This window comes from Manihot esculenta, chromosome 8 (genome assembly GCF_001659605.2).
Source record: "Manihot esculenta cultivar AM560-2 chromosome 8, M.esculenta_v8, whole genome shotgun sequence".
NCBI lineage: Eukaryota > Viridiplantae > Streptophyta > Magnoliopsida > Malpighiales > Euphorbiaceae > Manihot > Manihot esculenta.
Window position 1 is genome coordinate 38434310 of NC_035168.2, and position 17970 is coordinate 38452279.

Consider the following 17970-nt stretch of genomic DNA (forward strand, 5'->3'; position numbering starts at 1 on the left):
AAAAAAAAAAGAAAGTAAACTGTGCATGCTATAGGTTAAAATAAACCGCCTTTGTTTTTTTTCTAACAGAGTAAAAAATAATAACTGTAAAATATTTTTTATATGTGATGTGACATAATAATAGTTCAATATAGATTATGTCATCGTAAAATTACAATACTATAAAATAGGATTACATGACAAGATTTGATAAGTTGATATGTGTCTCATTCATTAAAAAAAAAAACCAAAACACTGTAGTGTTAAATTTTTCATTAAGACTTTCTCTCCTCTATTAAGCAGGATGAGTTTTTACGAAAAGTTATCATTAGTAGATATAATTTAAGAGATTCTATTATGCATGTCATCCAAAGATTCATTATCCGTAACCGATACTAGACAGATTTTTAAGATATTCAATAACTAACTTCATTTTATTACGATATAAAAGCTAATGAGATCCAAATACATATTTTTACACATCCATTTTTCATTTTGAGCGCTTTATTATATTCGCACATTTTATCAATTTATTAATTTGAGTGTAGAAGTGATCGTCTCTGTCAACTATTTTATATATTATCTTTTACATATTAATCAATTACAATTTATTTTAGTCATATCATTATATCGGACTGTATAACATAATTATATATGTGATTCATATATAACATCATTTTTAATGTAAAAAAGAAATTATGAAAAATATATTTGTATGTTTGTGGAATATATAAAAGTATATTTAAAATTTTTATTCAACCACTAAATTATTGATCAAATGATACTTTTGAATGTATCTTAAAAAAATAATTACATAAAATTCATATTTAAAAACTATTAGTTATTTTCATTATTTAAATGTATATTTTATATATACATGTAGATATATACACACCTATATACATACTTTAAATGTAAGATTGTGAAATTTATTTTTTTTAAGGCTTTTTGAAGTGAAATAATTGTTTTAGTATTATATAACTTTAATACTTTACTAATATTTTAAATATTTATATTCCTACATATATAAGGCCAAATTAATTCAATTTTTTTATAGCAAATTGCATAATTTCATAGAAATTGATTAAAGCATGTAAAAATCATCATCATTCATCAACAAGCTCAGAAGTTATAGAAGGAAAAATAACCTATAAAACAACCTCATTACTGCTAATTAGTATTAGAATGGTCTCTATTAATTAGAATTAATTATAAAAAAAATTGCCATCAATTTGAGATATAAATAAATAGAGCATTCGTTTCAAATTCGATTAAAAAATTAATCTAAAATATTTAAATTTATTTCAAATCTAAAAATTAATTTAAACTATTCGAATCTGTCTAAATTCAATTATTATTATCGAAATAAAATTCGAACCCATTTAATTTTCTATAATTTATATAAAAAATATTTTTTATTAATAATTTTTATTTAAAAAATTTAATATTTTTAAAAAATATTTAAATTTAAATTTTTAAATGAAAAAATATAAAAAATTTATAAATATTATTATAAAATATATATATTTATATTAAGTTAATTATATATATAAACAGTTTCGGATAATGAGTAATCTATAATAAAATTTCAACCTGCAATAAATATTATTTTTTAAATTTAATTTTATCATAAATTTAATTATAACTATCCAAATCTATCGTATTAAAATTCATCTAAATCATTATTAAAAAATACCCTACTCATTCTCATACCTATTTAGCAAGTTGATTGCTGTTTCATCAAACCCACACAAGGCTATTGTTTGAACGTCAGCAGCATTTTTTTTTTATTAAAAAATATGATATATTATTTATAGTTGTTTAAATATTTAAAAATATAAAGCTAGATTGAAAGATAATATTAAAAATAAAATTACAAATTAATTATTAAAATCATGAAATCATGCATGAATACTATGTACAATCTAGAAGAGACTTACTGCACAGCAAATATATACCAGCAACATAATTACAAAGATGGTTAACATGATTATATCGCTCATAATAATAAAAATTCTAGAAAATGAATTGGCATCAAAAAATAAGCTGGGAAAAAAAATATAAATACCATAGGGTTGCATAGCTGGTGCAATGAATTAGAGAAAGAAGACTGAGAAAAGGCATTCATCACCATAAGCCTAACATGAAGATAAGAAAGAAAGATGTAGCTAAGAACAACTTGCCAACTTCTTTCATTTCACTTTTTTCATCTCATCATTTATTTCGATGAGAGTGAACCCTTTAGTCTTGAAAATGACTTCAGAAGAGTTGGCAAGTCATTCTTGGCTGCACCCTCCATTCCAAGTCTACATGCAAGGCTGCTATAGTGAGAGAAGAAGAGATGCAAAGGAGAGGTTTCTTAGCCATATACAGTAAAAAAAGAGCCTTTTTTTCTTTTGGGTTATCAGGAGAATGCAATAGCGCAGCTAATTTTGTCTCCTGCTTATGAAGTGATAAGATCCATCACTAGTCGTTACTCCAGCTATTAGCTTATCTCTTTCTTTCTTTTTGTTCTAGAAGGGAAAAAAAATTAAGATATATACCTGAAGTACTTCAAGATGAAGAATACTTTGGATATGATATATCAAGAATAAAATACTATTATTTATTTATAATTTTTTTTAGTGAGGAGAAGTGGCCATTGAAGTGCTGAACGGTTTATTTATTCTAGGGAAGTGTACCTAAAGAGATGACAGCACTCATTACATTACAGAAACCACCAAAACTTGTAGGGTTGAAATGTGAATGGCTGGCTCAGCCCTACTTTTCATTCCATTTTATATTTGAGTTGTATAATTTTCGTTAGCTATCCAAATACATTAACAATAATATAATAATCAGTAGATAGTGTAGGATTTATGAGAAATTATATATATTTATATATACAGTTTTTTTTTTCAAAAAAAAAAAAAAAGTTGAAAACAAACAAATCAAAGTTTTCTTTTAATTCTTCTGGGATCTGTGATCTCTATCTCTATCTCTTTTTTTGAGCAGTGGTTTCACAAGGATAACCAGATAAGGTTTGGCAACATATGTAGAGCTATTGAGTACTAAAAGGAGAGACTGATTGCCAAAACAGGAAAAAAAAAACCACAGACTCAATGAATATATATTTTTTTTAAATTTTACAAAATAAATTATTTAAAAAGTTCTTTCAACTATTTTAAAATTTTCTAATCAAAGATCAAATGAGAGCTAAAATGATTAGTAACTGTTGTCATCACCATTATAAATTATCATTTCGACTTTTTTTCTCCCATGCTTTAAAGGCAAATTTACTCACATAAAAAAAAAAAAAACTGTAGTTGAAGTTTAATTGCAAAATTATTGATGACGAAGGGTATTTCAATGGTGGATCCACCTTATGAGCAGGTGGATACCGATACTATAGACATCGAAAACGACAGTTTTGTCCATTCGGTGGATATGATCTATATATACATTTGGACACAATATATTCTGACGGCCGTTCTTGGAATCAATATCACCACGAACTAAGTTTACAGTAAAAGACTTCAGGGTGGTGGCAAATCAACCTATGGTAACCATAGGACAGGACGACAGCAGCTATATCATGTTATGTGTGTATATAGGATGTAGTGACTATAATTAAAAGAAGGTCGAACAATGAAAAATTTTTAAATGTATCGATTAATTATAAATTTAAAATAAATGAAAATAAATTTCATGTAATTTTTTATGAAAGGACATATTTATTGGTCTTTTAATAGTGGATCGGTGATTGATAAATTAAAAATATTATTAATGAGAATATGAATTTCATTAAGATTAATTTCAACTTTTAAATTATTTTAATCTAATTAAGGGTGATGATATGAGATCCAGAAAATAGGGTTTTATAAGAGTTCCGTAAAATTGGAAAAAATTTAGACTTAGAGGAGAGTATTTCTCCTTTTATATGTTTTCTTTTGTCCGCTAGTGACGTGTAACAGAATATATGTCATTGGGTCACCTGTCCCTATTACGTTGATATGGACGTACAAGGAAATCAGATCGCTGCCCCATGCGTAACGGCTCCCGATTCTCCCCGGGCACGCGTGCGAATGGTCCCGCAAGGCGAATGGGCTGAACTTCTTCCTGGTTCCGAGCTGGGCCGGTAAATAAGGTTAAGACTAGGCCCAGAGGGGATTTGTTCATTGGGCCGAAAGAGCTGGGCCAGCCTGATTGAAGAATCTGACTGGAGCCCGGTCTTTGAGCTGGGCGGGCCAGACCTGACTCTTGGAGGAGACTTAGAAGCCTTCAGATTGTGGGCTGTCCTAATGGGCCTAGCCTTAGACCGGGGCGAAGAAATCCAGCGGTCATCAATTGCCCCTTTACCTTCTCGTCAGTTATTACCCAACTGATGAGGGGGTAAATACCAAGAATCATTATGACTGCGCTTGCTTATGTACAACTTGCCTCATAACGCCCTTTCACCTTATTGTCATTTTGACTTTTGAATCCTCTCTGTCTTTTTTCACTTCTCCTCTGTTCTTCATGCACGCTGCCATCTTCGCTTCCCTGCTTTTATCTTCAAGGTACAGTTTTCTTCCTTTCCCATGAATAGCTTTTAAGAGTCCTGGTACCGCTAGCCTAGAGTCTAGTGTCGCCTCGTCCAGCATAAAAACCTCATTCTCAGGGTATATCTTGATATCACCTCCCTTTTCACCTTCAGGACCCTCACCGGAATGAGAGGATCTTTCTTCCCGGTCCACATACCTCTAGTATAATCAATCTTCAGAAAGACGTGAGCTTAGTTTTCTCTGTTAAACAGAAAGAGTATGGTTTCTCCTTTCCTTTATCTCCTTTCTTCCACGGGGTTTTCTAGTATTTTGAGATTGCTTCTCGAATGCTGACCCCTAATTTCATTCTCTTCATGTCTTTTTTCGAATATGTCTGTCTGAGCGGGGGTTTTACATCCACAGGACTTCTATTCAATACCTTCTTCAGGTTGGTCAAGGCGAGCCAAAAGTTTTATTGCTTCGTCTCTCATGTAGGTCTGTTTTAATCTTGCTTTTGTGACTTTTATTGAGAATCGTTCTGACTTGCCCCGATTTTAGATTTTTTGCTGCTTCTGAGATGAAGATGGATCAGATTAAGCCACCTAAGATTCTTACGCTGCCCAGGGGGATCCTGAACGTTGCCTCAGACGTCCTCCTAATAGGGCGATCAGCAGGGGGGGTCACCCAACAAGTGGCCGAAGTCATGTCGTCTAGGTCGCCCGGCCGACCTCCTCCCCTTGCTTCTGCCCGAGCTTCGAAGCCGAGTTCTCGAGGTGCTGAATCTTCAAAGCCGCCAGGCGACGACAGGTCGATCTCAGCTTCTCTAGCTGTTCAAGCTCTCAGGTCCCCTCAGACTTCAAGGCCGAGCGAGGACTCCGGGTTGACGGGGCGAAGCCTGCCCCGCCTTCTGGCGATGCTTCTGGAGAGGGGCTCGAGACCTCCACAGCTGAGATGGGAGTCCTTGCAAGCAGGACTGAGATCGCCTCTGTGGGGAATGTCCATGGGGTCCTTTCCGAGGTCAGCCCAGCCGCCGAGGATAGGGAACTCAGTTTTGTAGATGATGGGGTGTAGTGGAGAAGGTCAGGGACAAGTGTCCCATCCCCACCGAAGTGCTTGTCCTGGTTCGCGTTCCAAAGAAGTCTTGGGCTTCTAGAAGACCGGCTCCTGCTTTACTTCCTTTCGGGGAGAAGGAGAAGGTTCCCGTGGTGCCCCTGATGTCTGCTCCTAACTCAAACTCATGGAATAACATGATTTCTGTGATTTATTGTGGAATACAAGATGCAGTTCACACATGTAACATAAAGCAGCTCATGGCGGGCTCGTGTAAGGATTTTGATATAGGGCGCTTGTGCTATGAGAAACAGAGATTTGCTGCACTCAATCTAGCTTCTGTTGATGCTTTCAAACATGTGTTTCGTGATATTCAAAGTTTAGCTTACAAATATGCAAGTGAGGACAATGCATTAATGACTATGTTTAAATCAGGAAGCAAGGGTAATCTGCTAAAATTAGTCCAACATAGTATGTGTGTAGGTTTGCAACATTCACTTGTTCCATTGCCCTTCAGAATGCCTCGTCAATTTTCTCGTGGAATGTTTTGTTCATTCAGTAACCAGTCGACAATGTTGATCTTCCTGGGACTTTAACTTGAAGACTTATATTTTTCATGCGTGATATACACACAGCATATGATGGAACAGTGAGAGATGTTTATGGGTATCAACTTGTTCAGTTCTCCTATAATAACGAGACAGAGTTCAGCTGGAGTGTAAGGAGCGTTTAAGGGAGTATAGGGAGTCCGCCGAGCTAAAAAGGGGGGGAATCCAGCAGACTCATGAAGCTCATCTTCCGAACTGTAAGGATTCTCCTGAATTGAAAGCTAAGAGAATAGTGTAGGTGATAGTGATGTAAATGTAGATGATAATGCGCCTAGGCATATAAGTCCTTTGAGGACAATTTTTCTTTCAGTAGAGTGAGTGATTAGACTGTAAATCTTCGTTTTCTTTGAATGGAATTTCATTTTCATTTTACTTTGCTTGTCAAGCCCATCGAAACTAAAATTCTAGCAATTGACTGAACTTTTGACTTATAAATTTATCTATTTCACTAAGGCATTCTTATTGGTAAGCTCTTTCAGTTACTATGAGCTCGGGCACACAGCCTTTGCTTAATAACAATAAGTCAGATCATGTACCTTTAAAGGTGATGAGCAGGGCTGGCCTTTTTGCTTTTTTAGTTCTGATTTGACAGGAACTGAAGCTGGGGTCTCATCTGCTCACGCTATTGGATTTCTCCTCGGGTTGCCCCTTTACCTCCTCAGCATTTATTACATGAGTGGTGAGGGGGTAAATCTCTAGACTTCATTTGTAATTGTGCTTCTGCATTTTTGACGATTTTACCTTTCTTCCTGGTTATGAGCTCGGATATCTGGTCCCGCTTGAAGTAACCCTTTGTCATTAGGTGTGATCTGGGCTGTGTGCTCCACTGGGATGGGGAGTTCAGCTTTTTGTCATTTTTCTCTCCCAGCGTTATAAGTGTTTGTTTACTGTGAGTTAATCCGAGCTGTGGGCAAGGTCTCTTGCTTTTGTCGTGAGTCCGTCTATTCAGCGGATTAAGGAGCTCGGATTGTTGTTCTTTGCTTAGGCTTTTGCGCTATAGCTTTTGCGCTATCTGTGTGACGGGCTTAGGAGTTCGGAATTGCATCTTCCTCATTGTGAAGTCAATACTTAATTTCTTGCTTTCTTGACGAGCCTTATACGGGTTGTGTTTTAGGGATCCTGGTCATTTTTGCTCCGAGGAGATCTCGGAGATGCTGCCGGCCATTTTTGCTCTAGGAGATCTTACGAGATCTTGGCCGTTTTTGCTCCAGGAGATCTGACGAGATCCTGGCCGTTTTTGCTCCAGGAGATCTGACGAGATCCTGGCCGTTTTTACTCCAGGAGATCTTACGAGATCCTGGCCGTTTTTGCTCCGGGGAGATCTTGGGAGATCCCGCCGGCCGTTTTTGCTCCAGGAAATCTACGAGATTCTGGCCGTTTTTGCTCCAGGAGATCTTACGAGATCCTGGCCGTTTTTGCTCCGGGAGATCTTTGAGATCCGCCGGCCTTGTACCTCCTTGAGGTGTTGCGCAGAATTCGGGCTCATTGGCCTTATTGTTGCTTCGTCCCCTTAGCCGGTTTTGTGGTGCCGGGGGCTTTTTGGGAGCTCGGCCACCTTCCTAACTGAGGTCTTGATCATTTTTGCCTTTTTTTTTTCATGAAGACAATGTGAGTAGAGACAGATAATGAATAGGGACGATAATCAACGTCTATTTTATTATCATGCTTTAAGATACAATAGGTCTTTTACATTTGACGATACCTCAGGGGAAGTACCTTTTCAAGTGCTGGATATTCCAGACATAGGGCTCAGGGTTTCCCTGCATATCTTCAATTCGTATACTCCTGGTTTGATTACTTTTGCTATTCTGAAGGGGCCCTCCCAGGTCAGTGCCAACTTGCCTACTGCCGCTCTTTTTCCTGTAGCCTCCAGGTTTCTTAGGGCCAGGTCTCCCACCTTTAGGCTTCTTTCCCTGACCCTTTGATTGTAGTAGCGGACTGCCCGTTGTTGGTAAGCGGCAGTTCGGACTAGAGCTTCCTCCCTAACCTCTTCGAGAGCATCCAGGCTGCTCCTTAATTTGCCCTCGTTAGTGCTCTCGCTAGCAAATTGGACTCGATGAGTGGGGATTTGCAGCTCGACTGGGACTACGGCCTCTGTGCCAAAAGCGAGTGCAAAGGGCGTTTCTTTAGTGGACGTTATGGGGGTAGTTCGGAGTGCCCACAGGATGCTGTTGAGCTCTTCCACCCAGTTCGCCTTGGCCCCATCCAGCCGCTTCTTCAATCCTTGGAGGATTGCTCTGTTGGTGACCTCTGTTTGACCGTTGGTTTGAGGATGGGCTACTGAGGAGAACTTGTGCTATATACCCATGTTTGCCGTAAACGCTTTGAAGGCGCTGCAGTCAAATTGCCTGCCGTTGTCTGAGATGAGTACTCTGGGTATGCCAAATCTGCAGATGATGTGCCCCCATACAAAATCTGTAACGACCCGAAAATCGGACCGCTACCGGCGCTAGGATCCAGATCGGCTTAAGGCCGCCGGGACCCATAGCAAGCCTGACATGAAACCTGTAAACCTGTATAATCCCATACATGATCAACAACATACATAAAAATTAAAACTTTTCTTTCCATATACATCAACCAAACTCAACCTGCATAAACATTAACATAACATTGATCCCTCTGTGGGATCTCATCAGTGCCCCCAATGGGTGACATAACATATGCTGAGTTGGTTTACATAAACATCAAGAAAGTCTCTAAGATCATGTATTAAAAGGGATACAACAATCTATGGTCAAGCACATCTCTAACATCCATAAACATCATTACATAACTATACTGTACTTTTACATTACATCATACTACGATTTGTCATGTCCACATTCTATCTATTACACAACAAACTTTACTCTAACCGACCTCCTCTTCTATCCTGTATCTGCAAGCCTGGGGGTAAAAGGGAGAGGGGTGAGCTAAAAGCCCAGTGAGTAGAACTATAAAACATATTAACACTATGCTTTAATGAAATGCATCATAACACAGACAATTCACATAAGGGTTGGGTGAACTTGTCACCAATTAGTCCAAGCTAACTCTGTGCCAGGCCGTAGCATGGGGTCCTGGTCTTCCTGTCATACATATATTACTTACCATTATCCCAGGGCCTCCTCTGGGCTCTTGGTCTTCGAGTCCCATAACCGTGCCAGGCCGTAGAATGGGGTCCTGGTCTTTCCTTACTCTGTGCCAGGCCGTAGAATGGGGTCCTGGTCTTCCTGTCATGGACTAATTGGGTCATCCAACATTCACCCACATCAACAACAATCGATGCAATGCGGCATATTCGTGAACACTAATGCAATCATCCTATTGCATAATCATGATGCATGAAACATGATAAAACATTTAATTTAAAAGATTAAGTTTAGTTCCACTCACCTCTGGCTGACTCTGACAACACCGAAATAGCTGGACTCACTGCTGGGGTCCTCGGTTCCTCGGGTCCGAACCTACACAGGTGGACTCAAATGAGGGACCAAACATACCTGAACATAACTATAAACTACTCTCCAAAAACCCCCTAAAACATCATGAATCAACCATAGAAAAACATGCAAAAGAGGCTTGGACAGGGCACTTTCGGCGGCAGGTTCGGCGGCCGAAAGTCCCTCCAGAGCCGAAAGTCAGGCAGGTTCGGCGGCACCTTCGGCGGCCGAAACTCCCAGACAGAGACGAAACTCATGCATGTTCGGCGGCCGAAACTGCCAGACAGAGATGAAAGTCTCCTTTCGGGGGCAAGCTTCGGCAGCCGAAAGGCTGCCTCCTTAGCCATGTTCGGCGGCCGAAAGTCCTTCGGCTGCCGAACCTGGTTTCTGCCAAAGGGCAGAAACTTGGCTCCATTTGCACATTTCCGCCTCCAAACCTTCCAAACATGCATCAAACCTATTCTACAACATACAAACACAAGCATACATGTTCCTAGGGGTCTCAAACCATCATAAACCCCATCTACAACACATCAAGCATCCACATTGTTCAAGAATACACATTTATACCCATAAACATAACCATAACCTAAACATGCATTCTAACCCATAGATCTTGCATAAAACTTATTTAAAACATGCAATGAGCTTAAGATCGGCTCTTACCTCTTGAAGATCGAGAGAGACGACCAAAAACTCGGAGTTGGGAGAGATTTGGTGCTTGAACCTCCAAGCTCCAAAACTTTGCTCAAAAGCTTAAATCTTCAAAACCAAGTTAAAACAAGTGAAAATCTTGAAAGATTTAGAGGAAGAACATCAAAAATGGGTGAGGGACGGCGGAGAGCTCACCTTAGCCGAAAATGGGGAAAAGCTCGCCCGTTTTCGGCTAAGGGACCCTTTTATAGTGGCTGGCCAAACCACGTTCGGGGGCCGAATGTGCCTCCGCATGCATGCCATGTTCGGCGGCCGAACATGAGGTTCGGCGGCCGAACCTGGACTTCCCTCACTTATGCTTTCGGGGGCCTAAAGCACACCCGCAACGCATGCATGTTCGGCAGCCGAACCTGAGTTTTCCTCAAATGCTATTTCATCCAAAAACTCATTTTCTTTCATGCTTAAAACATAAAACGCATTAAAATATTTTATGAAAACATGATTTTACCCTTCTAGAGGCTTCCGACATCCGAGATTCCACCGGACGGTAGGAATTCTGATACCGGAGTCTAGCCGGGTATTACATTCTCCCCCCCTTAAGAACATTCGTCCCCGAATGTTCCTCAACTAGCACATGCAAGGCATACAACATAACATACACATAAAACACATGGAACATATAAGAAACTAACCTTAGAAAAGATAAGGGTACTGCTGGAGCATGGACTCCCGTGTCTCCCAGGTGCATTCTTCCATATTGTGGTGGTTCCAAAGGACTTTCACCATCGGGATTTCCTTGTTTCTTAACTTTCTGATCTGGGTGTCTAGGATCCGTACTGGCTGTTCCACATAGGTGAGATTCTCTTGGATCTCCACATCAGGCTCACTGAGAACCTTGCCCGGATCTGACACGAACTTTCTCAACATAGAAACATGGAAAACTGGATGGATTCTCTCCATTGAAGCAGGCAAATCTAGCTTGTACGACACATTCCCAATCTTTTGCAAGACTTCAAAAGGTCCGATGTATCGCGGAGCCAGTTTACCCTTCTTCCCGAACCGAACCACTCCTTTCATTGGAGACACCTTGAGCAATACCAGATCCCCCTCCTGGAATTCTACTAGTCTTCTGCGGATGTCTGCATAACTCTTCTGTCTACTTACAGCTGTATTGATTCTTTCTCTGATTAAGGGTACCACCCTGCTGGTGATCTCTACTAACTCAGGCCCTGCCAAGGCCTTTTCTCCAACTTCTTCCCAGCAAACAGGTGATTTGCACTTCCTTCCATATAAAGCTTCATATGGAGCCATCCCGATGCTAGCATGATGGCTGTTATTGTAGGCAAACTCCACCAAAGGTAGATGCTGCCTCCAAGAACCGCCAAAGTCCAGCACACACATTCTTAGCATATCTTCTATGGTCTGGATGGTCCTCTCTGACTGTCCGTCTGTCTGTGGATGGAAGGCAGTACTGAAATCCAACCTGGTACCCATGGCATTCTGCAGACTCCGCCAAAACCTGGAGGTGAACTGGGGCCCTCTATCTGACACTATAGAAACAGGAACCCCATGCAGTCTGACTATCTCATCAACATACACCTGCGCCAACTTGTCCACAGAATAGCCACTCCTGACAGGGATGAAGTGAGCAGATTTGGTGAGTCTGTCCATAATCACCCATATGGAGTCCAATCTGTTGGACGTCGCCGGTAACCCCACTACGAAGTCCATAGCTATATTCTCTCATTTCCACTCTGGAATAGGTAGCGGATTAAGCATCCCAGCCGGCTTCTGATGTTCCAGCTTCACCCTCTGACATACTTCGCAGGCTAACACAAACTGTGCCACTTCTCTCTTCATAGCTGGCCACCAATAAACCTTTTTCAGATCCTGATACATCTTGGTGGCCCCGGGGTGAATGCTGTATCTTGCATTATGAGCCTCTCTTATAATGTCTCCTTTTAGCCCTATGTCATCTGGTACACATAAACGACTCCCATAGCGGAGGATCCCCTTATTGTTGAATCTGAACTCACTGTCCTTGCCTGACTGAACAGTCCTGGCAATCTTCACTAACTCTGGGTCCTCATGATGTTTCTGAGCCACCTGCTCCAGAAACACGGGTGTCACTTTCATCTGAGCAACCAAGGCACCTGTACCAGACAATTCCAACTGTAGACCTTCATCAATGAGCTTGTAAAACTCCTTCACCATTGGTCTCCTCTCTACCGTGATGTGGGATAGACTGCCTAGTGACTTCCGACTTAGAGCGTCTGCCACGACATTCGCCTTACCCGGATGATACTGAATCTTACAATCATAGTCAGTCAGCAGCTCCACCCATCTCCTCTGCCTCAAGTTCAAATCCCTCTGACTCAAGATGTACTGCAGGCTCTTATGATCTGTGAAGATCTCACATTTTACCCCATAGAGGTAGTGCCTCCACATCTTGAGTGCAAAGATTACTGCTGCCATCTCAAGGTCGTGTGTGGGGTAATTCAACTCATGCTTCTTTAGCTGCCTCGAAGCATAAGCAATCACCCTCTCATTCTGCATCAGCACACAACCCAGTCCCACACGGGACGCATCACAGAAAACTGTAAAGTCCTCATCACTAGATGGCAGAGCTAAAACTGGTGCTGAAGTCAACCTCTTCTTAAGCTCTTCAAAACTCTCTTCGCACTGGTCGGTCCACAGAAACTTCTGATTCTTCCTGGTTAGTCTGGTCAGAGGAGCTGCAATTTTCGAGAAGTCCTGAACGAACCTCCTGTAGTAACCTGCTAAACCCAAGAAACTCCTGATCTCCGTCACTGAAGTGGGTCTAGGCCAGTTAGCCACAGTTTCTGTCTTCTTGGGGTCCACCTCAATCCCATTCTCTGACACGACATGTCCCAAGAATGAAATGCTCCTCAGCCGGAACTCACACTTAGAGAACTTGGCATACAAGCCATGTTCCCTCAGGGTCTGTAGAACCATCCTCAGATGATGGGCATGCTCCTCTGCGTTCCTGGAATACACTAAGATATCATCTATGAAGACAATAACAAAGTGATCCAGGTACTGGCTAAACACTCTATTCATGAGATCCATGAATGCTGCAGGGGAGTTGGTTAACCCGAACGGCATTACAAGGAACTCAAAATGCCCATATCTGGTCCTGAAAGCCGTCTTTGGCACATCTTCATCTCTGATCCTCAGCTGGTGGTACCTAGATCTCAGATCTATTTTGGAGAAACAACCCGCTCCTGCTAGCTGGTCGAATGGATCGTCGATCCTTGGCAAAGGGTACTTGTTCTTGGTAGTGACTTTGTTCAACTGCCTGTAGTCGATATAAAGTCTAAGGGATCCATCTTTCTTTCTCACAAACAAAACTGGAGCACCCCAGGGTGAGGTACTCGGTCGGATGAAGCCCTTGTCTACCAGCTCCTGTAACTGCTCCTTCAACTCTTTCAATTCTGCTGGCGCCATCCTGTAGGGAGGGATAGAGATCGGTCGGGTTCCAGGCATCAGTTCTATCTCGAACTCTATCTCCCTAGCAGGTGGTAAACCTGGCAGCTCGTCTGGGAACACATCTAAGAACTCTCTAACCACTGGCACCGAGGCAGGCTCTCTGACCTGACTGCTAAGCTCTCTCACATGAGCCAAATACCCTTGACATCCCTTCCTAAGCAACCTACGAGCCTGAAGAGCTGATATCAGACCTCTAGGTGTACCCCTCCTGTCTCCTCTGAAGACGACCTCAGACCCATCCTGACCTCTGAACCTGACTACCTTGTCCCTGCAGTCCAAGGTAGCACCATGGGTAGATAACCAGTCCATCCCTAGAATGACGTCAAAATCTGTCAAATCTAGAACCACTAGGTCGGCGGACAAGCATCTTCCCTCAACAAACACAGGACTACACTGGCAGACTGACTCTGCCACTGATGGATCACACTTGGGTCCACTGACCCAGAGAGGACACTCTAACCCAGAAGTCATCAGACCTAACCTCCCCACGGCTCTCGGAGCAATAAAAGAATGAGATGCACCAGGGTCCATCAAGGCATACACATCTGAACAACCAATGATTAAGTTACCTGCCACCACGGTGTTAGATGCATCTGCCTCCTGCTGTGTCATTGTGAAGATCCGTGCTGGAGCTGATGGACCTTCACCTCTGAAACCCGCTGAAGAAGAGGCTGCCCCTCTCCCTCTACCTCTGCCACTGGCCTGAGTCATGGCTGGAGCTGCTGGCTGCGCTACACTGCCTGAAGCTGTCTGCTGGGACTGAGCCATCGGGACTGCTCTTGGACAATCTCGAGCCATATGCCCCTCCTGACCACATCTGAAACAGGCGTTCGTCCCAAACCGACATACTCCCTTGTGTGGCCTACCACACCTCGCACAAATTGCATTATCCGCACCAGAGCTTGAGCCACTTCCAAATCCCAGACTAGACTTAACCTTGTTCCAGAACTTATTCTTCTTACCCTTGGGCTTACCCCATCTCTTACTGCCTGAAGCTGCTGCACTCAGGGTAGAGGGATCTAATCTTCCCCCACCCGGAGTTTTAGAACCGGAAGACTGTGCCACTGACTGCTTAACTGTCCCCTGAACGATGGCACTGGCCTCCATTTTCCTGGCCATATCTACTATGGCATGGAAGCTCTCCCTGTCCACTGACTGAATCAAGGAGGAATACCTGGAATGGAGTTTCATGACATACCTCCTTGACCTCTTCGAATCTGTATCCAGACTCTGCCCAGCAAAAGGCAACAGTTCCAAGAATCTGTCGGTGTACTCCTCTACACTCATTTCATCCGTCTGCCTCAACTGTTCAAATTCTATCATCTTCAGCTCCCTTGAACTATCGGGAAAAGCCCATCCTACAGACTCGTTCGCGAACTCTTCCCAAGACATGCTGTCCACTCTCGAGTTCACATAATTCTTGAACCACTCTCGTGCCTTCTTGCATTTAAGCGTGAACCCGGCCATCTGAATGGCTCTACTGTCATCAGCCCCAATCTCCTCTGTGATCACTTTAACCCTCTCAAGATACACAAATGGGTCATCCCCTTTTTCATACTGAGGAGCACCCAACTTCATGTAGTCAGTCATCTTAACCTTGCTCCCACTGGCTGAGCTAGGTCTAGATGGCTGAGCAACTGGGGCTGCTGGTTCTGCTGGTGGTGGAGATGGTGCAACATTTTCTGAGGTAGGGTTTGCTGGATTTGGATAGTATGGTGGGGGTGGATACATTGGGTACTGTGAGTATGGTGGGTAGTATGGTGGGTATGGCATCTGTGTGGGATAAGGGGTAAAGCTAGGGTAATCCGATGTACCTCCCATCGAATACCCGGGGTTTTGTGAGAAGGGTGGGTAGTGGGGTGGCTGAACAAATCCTGAGGCCTGAGTGCCTCCTTGGGACTCTCCCATACCTTCCTCTGACATGCTAAGTCCCAGACTGCCATCCCTCCTCTGCCCTGCGCAAAATCTTCTTCAGAGGTTGGTCTGTCATCACTACACCCTGATGGCTTTCCAGATAGACCCTAAATTTCTGGACTGCTAGCAACAGAGCATACACCACCTTTTCAATGTTCAGATATCTGACCTCGGCATCCTTAAGCACCTTGCTGACGTAAAACACTGGCTTTTGTTCTCCTTCATCTACTCTTACCAATACTGCACTGATTGCTTGTTTAGAGGCTGCCAAGTATATCAGAAGTTCTTCTCCTTCCAAGGGGCTACTGAGCACGTGGGGCAAGCTGAGGTAGCCTTTGAGCTCTTTGAAAGCTTCTCGGCAGTCTTCCGTCCATTCGAAATTTGGTACTTTCCTCAACTTCTTGAAGAATGGCAAGCATTTCTCTGCCGACCTGGACATAAAGCGATTTAACGCCACTACTCTCCCAGTCAGTCTCTGGACTTCCCTTACACAGGTCGGCTCTGGCATATTCAGAATAGCTTCCACTTTCTCTGGATTGGGCTCGATGCCTTTCCCACTCACCATGTATCCCAGGAACTTTCCTCCTCTGATGAAGAAGGCACACTTCGCTGGGCTCAGCCTCATTCTATACTGTTCTAACACCTCAAATACCTCCCTTAGATCTATCATGTGCTGCTGGAAAGTTGGGCTTTTCACCACCATATCATCTACATAAACTTCTACGTTTCTGCCGATCTGATTTTTGAAGATTTTGTTCATCAGTCTTTGGTATGTTGCCCCGGCGTTTTTTAGCTCGAAAGGCATGGCTTTATAGCAGTAGGTCCCATCTTCCATTATGAACGAGGTCTTTTCTTCGTCCGACCTGTCCATTGGGATTTGATGATAGCCAGACATAGCATCCAAAGAAGACATATAATCGAAACCGGCCGTAGAGTCGACCATTTTATTAATATCAGGGAGGGGATAACAATCTTTAGGACAGGCCTGATTCAGGTCAGTAAAATCTATGCACATCCTATATTTGCCATTGGCTTTTTTGACTAATACATGATTTGCCAACCACTGCGGCTACATGACTTCCCTAATAAAGCCTACCTCTTCTAACTTCCGTACTTCCTCCCGGGTGGCCTGTTGCTTCTCCCTTCCTACCACCCTCTTCTTCTGCTTCACCGGTCTGGCGCCGGGGAGGACGTTCAGCTTATGGGTCATTACCTCAGGGTCAATTCCGGGCATGTCAGAAGGCTTCCAAGCGAAGCTTGATGCGTGACCTCGGATCAGGGCTATGAGTTCAGTTTTTTGTTCTTCAGTGAGGCCAACATTGAAACTAAAGATCTTATCTGTCTCTGCTTCTGATAAAGGAAAAGTCTCCAGTTCTTCGATCGGCTCTGTTCTGGTTTCTTTCTCCTCATCCCTGACCTCCAGCACCTCTGAGTCGAGTCTCTCTGCTGTCGAGCTCGGCTCTGCCACCGTGGCTAAGTACACTACTCTCGCCTCTTCCTGGCTTCCCCGGACTACTCCCACTCCTGCCCCTGCTGGGAACTTCAACGCTAAATATCTAATACTGGTGACGGCCTCGAAGTCAAACAGCACAGGTCTCCCCAGGATCGCGTTGTAGCTCAATGGGAGTTTGACCACTAAGAACACCGCATAATGGGTGCGAGTTCTTGGCGCTTCGCCTAAGGTGAGAGCCAGCTTTACCTTCCCCTCCATGAGCACTGGTATCCCTCCGATTCCCTTGACCGGTGCTTGATCTCGGACTAACAGCCCGGAACCCAAACTGCTACGTGCACTAGGATCCAGATCGACGTAAGGTCGTCGGGACCCATAGTAAGCTTGCTATACTGTCTGTGTACCTGTGAAATCCCATACATGATCAAACATTTTCTGTAAAACTCACAACTTTTTCTGTACTAAGGCTCAACCTGTGCATACTCTATCTCTGTCCTGTAAAACCCCTGCTAGAGCTCTCATCTTTGCTCTAGGCGGGTCAACTCATATACTGTTAAGCCTGGTTTTTCATATACAATAAACTCATTTTCATAACAGACCATGTATATACAAAAGGGATTACAACTCATAAGGTCAAGCATCATCTATACATCTATACAACATAAACTATCTTTTACAATTACATGTCCACACTAGCTATTACATAACTCTTCTCTTTATCTGTACCCTGCTGACCTCTCTGGACTTTGAACCTGCAAGACTGGGATTAAGGGAGAGGGATGAGCTATACTAGCCCAGTGAGCAGAACTATAAAACAATTTTTAAAACATGATCTCATGGTATGTAGCACATCACAGACAAGCCACATCAAGGGTAAA